General features: G+C 34.3%; 1 protein-coding gene across 4 annotated transcripts in view; it reads right to left on the bottom strand.

Moving 5' to 3' along the window:
* Positions 1-13000, bottom strand: part of LOC145254898 (zeta-sarcoglycan-like) — a 367875-nt gene that overhangs the window by 310608 nt on the left and 44267 nt on the right. The window contains exon 1 of one of the 4 annotated variants that reach the window (XM_080113851.1): positions 582-1012. The exons of 2 other annotated variants lie outside the window; for them this stretch is intronic. The gene's annotated coding sequence lies outside the window, so the exon portion shown is untranslated. Of the gene's footprint in view, positions 1-581; positions 1013-13000 lie in introns of those variants that run through there. One more of the 4 variants, XM_080113862.1, reaches the window with a different exon arrangement.

The raw sequence follows: 13000 nt of genomic DNA, 5'->3' as shown, positions 1-13000 counted from the left end.
AAAAACGCGTTTCTGAGATATTTTTTTTGACACCAAAATTGCAAAGTTAGCAAATTTAGGTTTGTTTGTTGGTATTATAATATAAAACTGAAAAAGGATGGGGGGGGGGGGTAGCAGATAAATATTGCAAGAATAAAATCATATTTTATTCTATTAATGTTTGGTTGTTGTAACATAATTGAATCTAAATAAAACTAAATATATTTATTAATAAATACTTTTAAAGAACTTGCAGGGAGAGAATCCTCCCAGGCATTACCTCTTTGGGAGGTGAGGTGAGTATTGCTGGTCGCCTGATGTGCTCTCAATGAGGAATAGCAGCGGGGTGATCATGGCAGAATGCACCAGTTTTTACGTTAGAAAAAGAGCTAGCTTCCTCACTATAAATTGTCCTTGTGTCTAACTTTGCCGAAAGCGTGATCAGGTAAACGAAGTAAATGATTGTTGGTTTAATTGTTTTACGAAAACAGAGGAACAAAAACAGAAGGAATCGATAATGATGAAAAAAAAAAGTTAATTGAAAAAAAAAAAAAAAAATGATAATAAAATAAAATAAAGCAAAAAAGGGGAAATCTGCTTACCTTGAATGAATGTAAACAAATATAATGTCCACGGCTAAGAAACCCTTAGCAAAGTTTGAAGTGCAACAAAAGTATCCACCAAAAGAGAAAAAAAAAAAAAAATGGTCGAAGATTTTGTTATTTTAAATAATTATAACGATGACCGAATGACCGACGTAAAACGTGAGTGCCAACAAAAAAATGTCACTGACCAAACCCGTTTTACATGGCGAGAAGTTAATAAATAAATACTACTAACAAATAAATAATGAAGTAAAAGACTTGATTTTTAAGTTCAGCAAAATCATACAGAATCCAAATAGTTTGTTATTAAAAATGTCCGGAATCGCGAAAAGATTAAAAAAAAAAAAAAAAAAAAAAAATGAGTTTCGTAACTTGGAACTTTTCTTTTAGTTCCAAAATGTCCAATGACAGACCAGCATAAATTCTACAACTTCGCTGGACGGTGGGAGCATGTCAATTCCCCCAGTCAGAATTTCGAAGAATCTCAGGCCCACCTCACCAACTCACCATTACTTTAATATTACACTGACCTTCTTCTTTTTTATTTATTTATTATTTCTTTCCTATTCTTCCGTCGCCAACGCCTCCATTTAATTTCTTTGCCTTCTCTGTTCCCCTTCCCTAAACATAAGCGAGTGTATATTCACCAAACACCCCAAGAGAAAAAGACGGAAAGAAAAAAAATGGAATCACCACTTTTTCTTTCTTTCCGTCTTTTTTTGTTGTTGTTTATTTTTTATTATTATTTTTTTTTTCGGCAGTCTGCTGCCTTCTTAACTCGCTATAAACCAAAAACTAACGTATCAGAAGAACTTGATGCATTTTCCTTATGTGAGGAACTTTATTTTCTCTTTTTCAGGGACTTTCTTTTTGGTTAGTTACCTCTTGGTTGGCTTTGATAAGCAGTTCGTTTTTTTTTGTTTTTTTTTTTTCGTTCTCGGTGTTATTTTCAATTTCATTAAATAAAACGAAGCTTGTGGGTATAAGGCGCGAAAATGACGATTTAGATTAAATAGGTATTTAGCAGAGAAATCACCAAACGAAAAAAAAAAAAAAATGGTAAAAAAAAAACAACAAATATATACCAAATAAGTGTAACCAAAGGCAAGATAAGTTGCTCTTCTAACTTCTGGGATAAGTTTTTGGTGTTTTGACGTATTTTTAAAATTTTATTCCGTAGTTGGCAAGTTAAACCAACAAGAACATGCCGTCTTCAGGATGCCTTTATTTAACCCAATAACTTTGATCCACTTTTTTAATAGCATGTAACATTTTTAGATGGCATCAGATGAATTTAAAAAAAAAAAAAAAGAAAAAGAATTTAAGGAACTATGTGACAGACCATGATCTATATATTGCTGGTTGTTTTATTTTATGGCATATCAACCCATTTTTTTGTGCTATTTTATCCTGAACCAGCTCATATGGGTATTTTCACTGATAGACACACATGAAACTCTAGTCTCCTATGAAGTAATCTCCTCCGGTTGCAATACACTTGTACCATTCCAACAACTTCTGGAAGGCCCCATGGAAGTCCTCTTGTGTGAGCATGTCAATGACCCTCATCACAGCCTCTTTCATCCGCTCAATTGTCTCATGACGCAGCATCTAAGGTTTTCCTTGAGTTTAGAGAATAACCAAATTCACAAGGAGCAAGGTTTGCACTATAGAGAGGGTGAGAAACTGTCTTAATGCCGATCTTGGTCAAATAGTCTGCAAAAAGGATAGAGCACTCTTGGGACAAACTTTGCGCAAATCTTCCACATCTTCAGTTCCTTGCAAATAATTGTGTGTACAGTCCCCACACTAACATAAAACTGTGCACTTATTAGACACACAAAGGTCCTTATCCATGAAATTCTTTATTTGGCCAATCAACTCTGGTGTTCTTTCCTTACTCCTGCCACACCTCTCATCATCCCTCAGAGACTCTCTCTTTCCTTGAATCTCTTATGCCATTAAAAAACTGATGCTCGATTCATACCAGATGGTCCAAAAGCAATCTGAAACATTCCATAAGTTTCTGTGGCATTTATTTCCAAGTTTAAAACAGAATTTTATTGCATATCGTTCTTCTAAAATGTCTTCATATCCAGATTGCATTTTTGAAATTCATCATCTGTGACAATCAAGCTTTAGTAGCATGTATTTCAATTCTTGCTGTAGCTGTTCATTTGAACCAGAAATAATAAAAATTGGTCAGTCATCTAATAAGATATATAGCAATAACATACTGAATTATTAAAAGTCTACGACAATTTTAAATGCCTGTACAAAAATGTCTGGAAACTTATTGAAGGTACCTTGTATGTATTTTCAATATTTCCAAAATTCTTATAGATTATATCTTCTTAGGTCAAATCTGGATGTGTGTTTTCAGAAAATATGCATTTCTTCTTTCCTATTTACTTAGAGAATTAAGCATAAGAATGTTTTTTTTTTAATGTGGGAGAAAATCCAGTTAAGCACTTGAAACAAAAATAAAAAGTTATCCAATCTAGAAAGTACCTCTCTCTATCGATTAAGAACAGAACAGACACTTTGAAATGTATATTTGTAGAAAATATTATTATTTATTTTTTTAACAGCAAATTATACATAAAAAGCGTAGGAGAGTGGGTGTCATTGACCATCCTTTGTTATGATATCCTACTCAGCAATAACATTGTTTATTATTATTATTATATACTAGCGGCTGCACCGTGTTGGAACACACAACGCCGAGTCAAGCACTCAACATCGATCAACGCTTACCCTGGGAACTCGGAGTATGGGAAATTCCCATATGCACAAAACAAAATCACCGAAAAAACAAAAATGGCCTAACTAAGGGTAAGGATAATGAGTAAACGTTGGATAAAATGATGGTTAAAATTATTACAAACTTGCCAGGATTCGAACCTGAAATCTTCTGAGCCGTAGTCAAACGCGTTATCCATTGCGCTAAAAGTCCTGTCCATATACCGAAAGATGTTACCGCGACTGTATACAGACAATGCTAAATTCTATTGACATGAGCAGGTAACTTTTTCAACATACAGGGTGACCCCCCCCCAAAAAAAACGGGCCCCAACTCTAATTAGGCCTTATTTCTTAGTGTTTTGTTCGAATGAAATGAAACTCATGATGAGCTTATTATATTCAAAACATCACATCAGAAAACTAGGGTCTTTGGCCTTTTTTTTCTCCGTTCTACAGCATATGTTCTAGATGACCTCCATTTAGCTTTTGTTTTGTTTTAGTCACCCTATATGTGCGAAACGGACCCAAAAACCCTTATTTTGGGTTTTTTGTGTGACTTGGCATTGTTTGTTACAACCCATATATAGATAAGGACAATCTAAGGCAGTGGTTCTCAACCTTTTTTTACTTATGGACCCCTTTACCCTTCTTTTTATCTTGGTGGACCTCTTCATAACTATTGGTCATAAGACAATCTTCTATTTTTCACTAATATAAATTTTGAGGTTAGGGTTAGGGTTAGGGTTGGGTGCTATGACAGATATGGAATACTAGAAGGGTGTAAGTGAGTTCTATCTCGGCTGAGGCCGCAGGATGATGATAGATCGTCTAGGTCAGTGGTTCTCAACATTTTTTTACTCATGGACCCCTTTTCCCTTTTTTTTTTTATCTTGGTGGACCCCTTCATAACTATTGGTCATAAGACAATCTTCTATTTTTCACTAATATAAATTTTGAGGTTTTAATAATCAAAGAAATATTATATAATTAAGCTTTATTTTTAAATGAAAACTAATTTAATGCAAATAAAGTATTCTACAACAACTATAATGATTATGATAATAATGATAATAAGTAATAATAATGATAATTCTGTGAACTCCCAGAAATATTTCATAGAACCCTAGGGTCCATGTGGACCCCGGTTGAGAACCCCTGATCTAAGGACTCACACCTTTTAGGGAAAAAAAGAATTTTTCAATTCGGTGCATCCGTTTGAAAGTTTTATTGGTGTATATATATATATATATATATATATATATATATATATATATATATATATATATATATATATACACACACACATAAATAAATAAATAAACATTTCGAATTTTATTAATAGTATAGATTATCTTTTTACTCTTTTTCACCTGAAACAAGGCATATTGTCATTTGGACATAAGGGGCTACTATTTGGGACCATAGTTATTGAGGACCATATGAGGAGAAGAGCAAGGTGGCTGTTCATACAAGATTTAAACTTCTGCAGGTTAGTATAGACAGGGAAGCAAGAAACAAGGATAGAATTTCAAAATCTAGCAGTCTGAGGGAAGAAACTATTAGAGTAAAAGGCTTTACAGCATCTAGGGATCTCTACAGTGAAGGAGTGGGATTTTGTAATTGTATTGGAATCGGGAAAAATATTGGAATCGTCCCATCACTATTATATATATATATGTATATATGTATATATGTATATATATCTGTATTATTTGGATTATTTAAACTACTGTTCTTATTGTGAATGTTATTTTTATGACGTTTTGGCTGATGTAACCTCTTTTCTTCCTCAGGTGTATCTTATCCAACTCAAGAATATTTATGCTAAGATCGATAATCTGCACAAAATTTCTTATGGAATCTTATAGCTAATCCACATAAGTAGATTGCTCTCGTTCCGTCAGCCATGACCAGGTAAAAGTCTTAAATAATTTGTAATGTATTCTCAGTATCGCCCATACAGAGTATTGAACATTTAATTTCCAGAAGATTATCACTTAGACTTGATTATTACTGCACACTTATATCTATTGAGTGAAGAACCCGTGAAAAATGTGTTGAAACACTAATTCACATTCGCTGATACATCGAAGATAAAAGATCAATAAATAATATATTCAAATTTAAAACAAAAAAAAGTAGTGTTTTTTAGAAATTTACCCGTAAAGTCCGAAGTTTGAAACCTTTAAAAAAAAGAAAACACGTTTTTTTTTTGGTTTTTAATGAAACCTTGGTCCTTGTCCTTTAATTGAAAAAAAAATTAGGGCTTGAATTACATTTTTCGAGGAGTTATAAGCTTGGAAAGACGGGGTGGAATTATTCAATATTTTTCACGAAATTTCTGACACACCTACTGATACATATAAGGAGTGAAAAGAAAAATGAAAAGATATTGTTTTGTTCTATTTAATTAAAAAACAACAAAAAAAACAAAAAACAAATATTAAATAAAAAAGATTATTTTATAAAATTTAAACCGATTTTCTTGAATAAAATTTGCAACTTTCACGGACGCTTACTAAGTTGAACTTTAAAATGAAAATTTTCAACAACGAAAAGCAGTCGTAAAAATAAAAAAGAAGTCTTTGCTCCTGAGAAAAATGTCTTCCTTGACATGTGTCTGTGTTTCGCTTTGGTGCCAATCAAAGCATTTCTCACTTGGCATTCTTTTCGCAGACATAAACTTCCCAGCGCTAATGATGTTTGCGCTGTTGCAAATATTGCACATGAGCATCTGGTTGCAGAATTTGTAAAATTTACATTCGTGGATGGATTGGAGAATAGCATTTGAAAATAAGAGATTTCTGTTTATTTTTAAACTTGCTGCAAATATCTGGTGGTCTTACAAGTAAGGGTTAATACTTCCTCATCTATGATAAGTTGGTCTGATACTCAAAGACTACTAATTGTGATACCTTTTTTTGGGGATCACCAAAAATCAAAATTATGCAAGTTTAATGAAATATTAGCAGGCTGCCTGGTGTTGCCCGGTCATAAGATATGGTTAAATATGATATTTTAATTCATGCAGATTACGTATTTATTATTATAGAGACAATTCTCTATTTTTATTATATTCAAACTAATATATGGTAGTGAGATCCAAACTAAAAAAAATATATATGACTTGGGTGCCATCAGCTAGAATCGAAACCAAAACATACCCCCCCCCTATATATATAAATTCACCTGTCATCCTTTTTTTAAAAGATGGAATCGCTCAATCGTTGAAGACAAGATGCATGCAAGCAAACAAGCAAGGTTATAGTGAACCGTTACAACTGCTAAATTCGCCTTGTGTCTAGCTCAAACACAAAAGCAAGTTATGCATGTGCAGCATACACGCAAAGCAATCGCAGGGCATGTGACAAATGACATGACCTGACCTTCTGTTCTAGTGACACTTAAGTCTTCCGTTTTTTTCCTCTTCTTTTCTCTCTCTCTCGCCTCGATGCCAAGCGGGACACACATGAAAATTCGCACGTTCTATGAAGATACAGTCAAAGTGCAACAAACAGACTTATAAGGTAAGGTGATCTGATCTTTCACAAACATTAATATCAACCAAGAACAATCGAACATAATAACTTATCAATTATAAGAACAATCAATTATTCCTAAAATACAACAATGCTAACAAACTGTTCTAACACTTGTACACACAACGGACCTTTAAAATTAGCTCTGCCTACTTGTGTACATCACTTTCAACTTTTCATCGTCCTGAAAAACCGTCGTTTATCCGACACAAGGACATCTCTTTCTGTCCACTGTGGTATGCTTTCATGTAACACACCAAGTATCCGTGCAGCAAGTCCACCAAATGCAATTTTTTGCAGACCTGTTGAACCAATTCTCTAAGCTCACTCAACCCTTTCGCACACAGACACAATCAAGCACCGTGTACGACATCACATCACAACCCGTGGTGCACCAGTGCATGCCAAGCCTTTATGTTTGTCCCCGGAGAAGCTCGCTTTAGCTCGTTCAGAATTAAAGCACATGATGAATCTTGATATTATATGGCCCTCAAGCAGCTCATGGTCATCCCCATTTCACATGATACTCAAGAAATCAGAGGGAGACTAGAGACACCGAAGAGACTATACTGCTATCAATGCAGCAGCTGTTTTTGACAGGTACTCCATTCGACACCTGCACAATTTTTCTGTGTTCTTATCCGCACTACAATTTTCTCACATATCAATTTTTTTTTTTTTTTTTTTTTTTACGTAAGAGACATCACTTATCAAGGCCCGGAGACCACTCGAGAATAAGGGTTATAGGGTGTACAGTAGTAAATGGGATAATATTGTAGTAATCATTAGTAATGGAAATTTGGTAAATTGGTTTACTTAAGGGAGTGGCTCATCAAGAATTTGTTTATGTTGGACTTGAAGACAACCAAGTTGTAGTCAGCTGGGAAGCAGGCAAATGGAAGAGAGTTCCACAGGCGTGCAGTTCTAAGAAAGAAGGCTTGTTCATGGAATCTACGTTTTGATTTAGGCACAGATAAAGAGTGGGGAAAATTATTGACAGTCGTTTCAGCTAGACGGGTGTTTTTTGTGAAAGATTGTTAAGAGGGGACCAGAGATTGGAGCTTAGACGAGCATTTGCCAGCCAAATTCCCATTGCTGAGGAAGACATTCCTAAGACCGCAATATACACCCCTTTTGGACTATTTGAATTCACCTGTCTACCTTTTGGACTATTTGAGTTCACCTGTCTACCTTTTGGACTATTTGAGTTCACCTGTCTACCTTTTGGACTATTTGAGTTCACCTGTCTACCTTTTGGACTATTTGAGTTCACCTGTCTACCTTTTGGACTATTTGAGTTCACCTGTCTACCTTTTGGACTATTTGAGTTCACCTGTCTACCTTTTGGACTATTTGAGTTCACCTGTCTACCTTTTGGACTATTTGAGTTCACCTGTCTACCTTTTGGACTATTTGAGTTCACCTGTCTACCTTTTGGACTATTTGAGTTCACCTGTCTACCTTTTGGACTATTTGAGTTCACCTGTCTACCTTTTGGACTATTTGAGTTCACCTGTCTACCTTTTGGACTATTTGAGTTCACCTGTCTACCTTTTGGACTATTTGAGTTCACCTGTCTACCTTTTGGACTATTTGAGTTCACCTGTCTACCTTTTGGACTATTTGAGTTCACCTGTCTACCTTTTGGACTATTTGAGTTCACCTGTCTACCTTTTGGACTATTTGAGTTCACCTGTCTACCTTTTGGACTATTTGAGTTCACCTGTCTACCTTTTGGACTATTTGAGTTCACCTGTCTACCTTTTGGACTATTTGAGTTCACCTGTCTACCTTTTGGACTATTTGAGTTCACCTGTCTACCTTTTGGACTATTTGAGTTCACCTGTCTACCTTTTGGACTATTTGAGTTCACCTGTCTACCTTTTGGACTATTTGAGTTCACCTGTCTACCTTTTGGACTATTTGAGTTCACCTGTCTACCTTTTGGACTATTTGAGTTCACCTCTCTACCTTTTGGACTATTTGAATTCACCTGTCTACCTTTTGGACTATTTGAGTTCACCTCTCTACCTTTTGGACTGATAATACAGGCATTCCAAAGATTCATCGACGAAGTCCTTTGTGGACTACCCTTCATCTTTGCATACATCGATGACATCTTGATCGCAAGCTCCTTACAGGAAGAACATGTAACCAAAGTCTTTCAACGTTTACAATCCTTTGGATTAAAAATCAACGTTGCAAAATTCAGTGACAGATCCTTGGATTTCCTTGGACACTGGATCGACAAATCTGGACTTCCATCTTTGCCTTCAAAAGTGCAAGCAATCCAAGATTTTCTTGTACCCACTTTCTTGTATCAACTTCATCGATATATTGGACTCGTGAATTTGCTGCTGCCGTTTTATACCTAACTGTTCACATCACCTGTTCAAGCTCAGATTCACTCTATACACATAAGAAGGCCTTGTCTCTCACAGACAAAACTCTGGAAACTTTCTGTGCATCCAAAACAGCTCTGGTCAACTTCACAAAGCTATCATACGTTAGCTTTCGATGTAGCTGTTGATGCCGTGCTCAACCAGGTTGTAAGCTGTCAAACACAATCACCGTCTTTCTTTTCTGCTAAGCTGAGCACTACTCAGCGCAAATACAGCGTTTTCGGCCGAGAACTACTCGCCATGTACATAGCAGTAAAGCATTTTTGTTTCATGTTGGAAGGGAGACAATTCACAATTTTTACCGACCTCTGTTCGCTGCCCTTACATTTTCCACTTCTGGTAAACATACACTGAAAGAACTTCGACAATATATATATATATCAACTGTGATAAAGTGGCGACATCCAATGGAAGATATATTTTGGGAGTCATGCACGGTATGATAAGACAAAGAATTAGTCTAAAACAGATGACATGTACTGAAAAAATATTGTTTTAATTTTTCAAGATAGTGCTGTGAGTGATCACTAGCTGTCATTGTCTTAAGGATGATAAGTCAGATTGGTAAGAGGAGCATAGAGTGAGGATAATGTAGACCATGTGAAAATGATGGGTAATAACTATGGCTGTGACAACAGAACATTCTTTTCATTCTTTTGACTCTCAAATATATATCCGACACAGTAAGACACAGTCAATCAACCAAGAACCACATCAGTCTATATAAAAACATATAAGATATTAATGGATATATACTCAAGAGTCAAAACAATGAAAAGAATATGCTGCTGTCACAGCACTAGTTATCACAAAATTGTATCAAGGGTTGAACATTGAATAACTTAAGCCTGAATGGCAGAAAGAGAGAAATAGTGATGCCGGTGGCGGATTCTGATGAATAAAATGACCAATGAAAATAGTTCCTGGCTAACGTCGCTAGAACGTAGCCGGTCTACGCCAAATAACCTCGCCAATTAATATCATGTACAACAATCGCGATTTTTATTCAGAATTAGTTTTGACAATAAAATCAGTTCTCAAAAGAGAATTGCTTCTTTCTCTTGGAGAAATTATTTATAACCCTAGTTGTTTGAATAATAAATTGGCAACATCTCATCTCAGAAATATCATCAAATCCGGTTTTGTTTTACAATACACATTGGTACGGATATGTGGCAAGATGTTATTTGTTTTTGCGATACGTTTTGAATGAATTCAATTATTTACGAAAGTGCATTTTTTTACCTAAATGCGAGTCAAGAATAATTTTCCTTTTAACCAATTTGGTACCTCCATATGGGGAGTGCATATATATTGTTTTAAAAATATAATTATCCACTAACACGTTTTTCGTCGTCTACTTGTCAGTTGCTGAATTTAAAAAAAAAACACACACACACATATATTATATATATATATATATATATATATATATATATATATATATATAGTGGAAATGGTAATTAATAAAAACTGAAGAAAGTGCTCAATACTGTTGTAGAGGAAATATGCGTTTTATTTTTTTTATTACCGCATCTTTCTGTTAAGTTACATTATTGTTTTAGTTACCCGGCCGTTTTTTTTTTGGCCGTCTGTAGCTTCCTCAGACTTTTACAGAAATGTTATGGGATGAAAGAGTGAAAGAGTGAATGAGGTCGAGGGGGTACGAGTAGGGCGGAAGAAAGAGAGGAAGGGAACAAGGGGGGAAGGTATGTGGTATGTCGGTAATGTTTTAGTTTTGGAATTTAAGGAACTTGTGGGGGAGGGTCTGGGAAGTTCATTTCTGGTGTGGCTGAGGGCATAGGGATACATGGAGGGGAAGGGGAATATGTGGGGGTATGAGGAGGGGGGTACTTTAAAATTCGAGTGTTAATGTTAAAATTTTTGGCGTCTCGTTGGTGAGATGATTTCTTGGTAAGTATGTCTGGACCTTCCCCCCTTGTTCCCTTCCTCTCTTTCTTCCGCCCTCCTCGCCCCCCCCCCGACCTCATTCACTCTTTCATCCCATAATAACGAACATTTCTGTAAAAGTCTGAGGAAGCTACAGACGGCCAAAAAACGGCTGGGTAGCTGAAACAATAATGTAACTTAATAGAAAGATACGGTAATAAAAAATAAAATGTATATATAACAAATAAATGTTATCAAAGTTGAGATAAGCTACTCTTCTACCTAGCTGAATAAGTTTTTGGTGTTTTATATATATTAGAACATTTATTTGATCTGAGCTACAAATAGTGTCGAGCGTCAGGTGAGAACAAGACAAATGGCCGCGAATTGACGCCTAAATATTTGAAATATCGATAATGACTTAAAGATAAGAATAAAACAAAATATTGTTAGAACTCCATCCAATATATATCACGGCAATATTTCTAGTAGTATTTTGTTCTATTTTTATTTAGAACTCATTATGGAAACTTGAAATATTTAGGTGTCAATTCGCGGCCATTTTTTTTTTTGTTTTGTTCTCACGTAACGCTATACACTATTTGTTTTTCGGGACGAATAAACGTTTTAAAGTAAATAAAACCACTGAAAACTTTTCCAGCTAGGTAGAAGATTAACTTATCTTGCCTTTGATAATACTTATTTGTTATATATTTATTTTTTCTTTCACCACATTTTCGTACCAATTTATATTGTAAAAAAAAACGAACAACCCTTCAAATCATATATATATATATATATATATATATATATATATATATATATATATATATATATATAAACAGCGTTTTCATTTTTGCTACTGTTGCCAAAACTGTTAAAAAAAATTGTGCCTTTTTTCTGTTTTTTTTTAAGAAAAGAATCTCTGAAAGTAAAGATAAAAAGATTCAAAGGATAAAAAATGACAGAATATCAGAGAAAGAAAAAAAAAAGAAAAAAATGCTACCGAAATAAGTAGCGAGAAGTTAGAGGCCGATGAGATTGTTTAGTGTGAAATGTGTTTTTCATTAAAAAAAAAAAAAAAAAAAAAAAAAATGCAACTTAGTGTGAAGTTCCCGTTGAGAAAAGGAAATTCAATCCACCTGTTACATTAGTAACGATTTTTATTGGGAAAATGTGACAGAACAGTGTCTTCTTATGTTTAATGAAAAATAACAAAAGACGTGGAGCTTTTGTAAAGAACAAAAAACAAAAGCAAGAACAAAACATATACAACTACTTATGAAATTCTATAACATTATGGCAGATATTAAATTAGGAATCCGGATAAGATGAAAAAAAAAAAATTATATTTAGAAACTATTTGCTGAGTATTCTATACAAGCCGAAAAAACAAAGAGTTACAAGGTTTAATATAATTATTTCTATTAAATATGCATTCATAACTTTGGACTCCAAGATTCTGAAAAAAAAAACTATGGTGCTTTTTCAGATTGGCACTTATAATGGTAAACTAAAAACGAAGAAAAACTTTTATATTGTACCTATTTATCATGGAATGAAGATTGTATATTCCAAAAAATCACAAAAAATCACACACAAAAAAAAAAAATGATAAAGTAGTTTTGTTTTATTTCCGAAAAACAAATTTGCCGTTTTTTTTTACCGAAGACGAGGCCATGTTTCTTTAGAGCAGTCGTTGAGAATTTTTTGTAGGAATTTTTGACACCCCTAACACGAAACTGCGAATAAAATATTAAAAAAAAACTCGTAATTTCTCTTTTAAAAGTGGGTTGTTTATTTTCTTTATGGATTATACTTCCAAAGTAAACTATTAAAG

This window comes from Euprymna scolopes, chromosome 3, assembly GCF_053919585.1.
Source record: "Euprymna scolopes isolate OS-2025 chromosome 3, ASM5391958v1, whole genome shotgun sequence".
Lineage (NCBI taxonomy): Eukaryota > Metazoa > Mollusca > Cephalopoda > Sepiida > Sepiolidae > Euprymna > Euprymna scolopes.
Note: the sequence above shows the minus strand (reverse complement) of the source record. Positions and strands in the feature narration are given on the sequence as shown.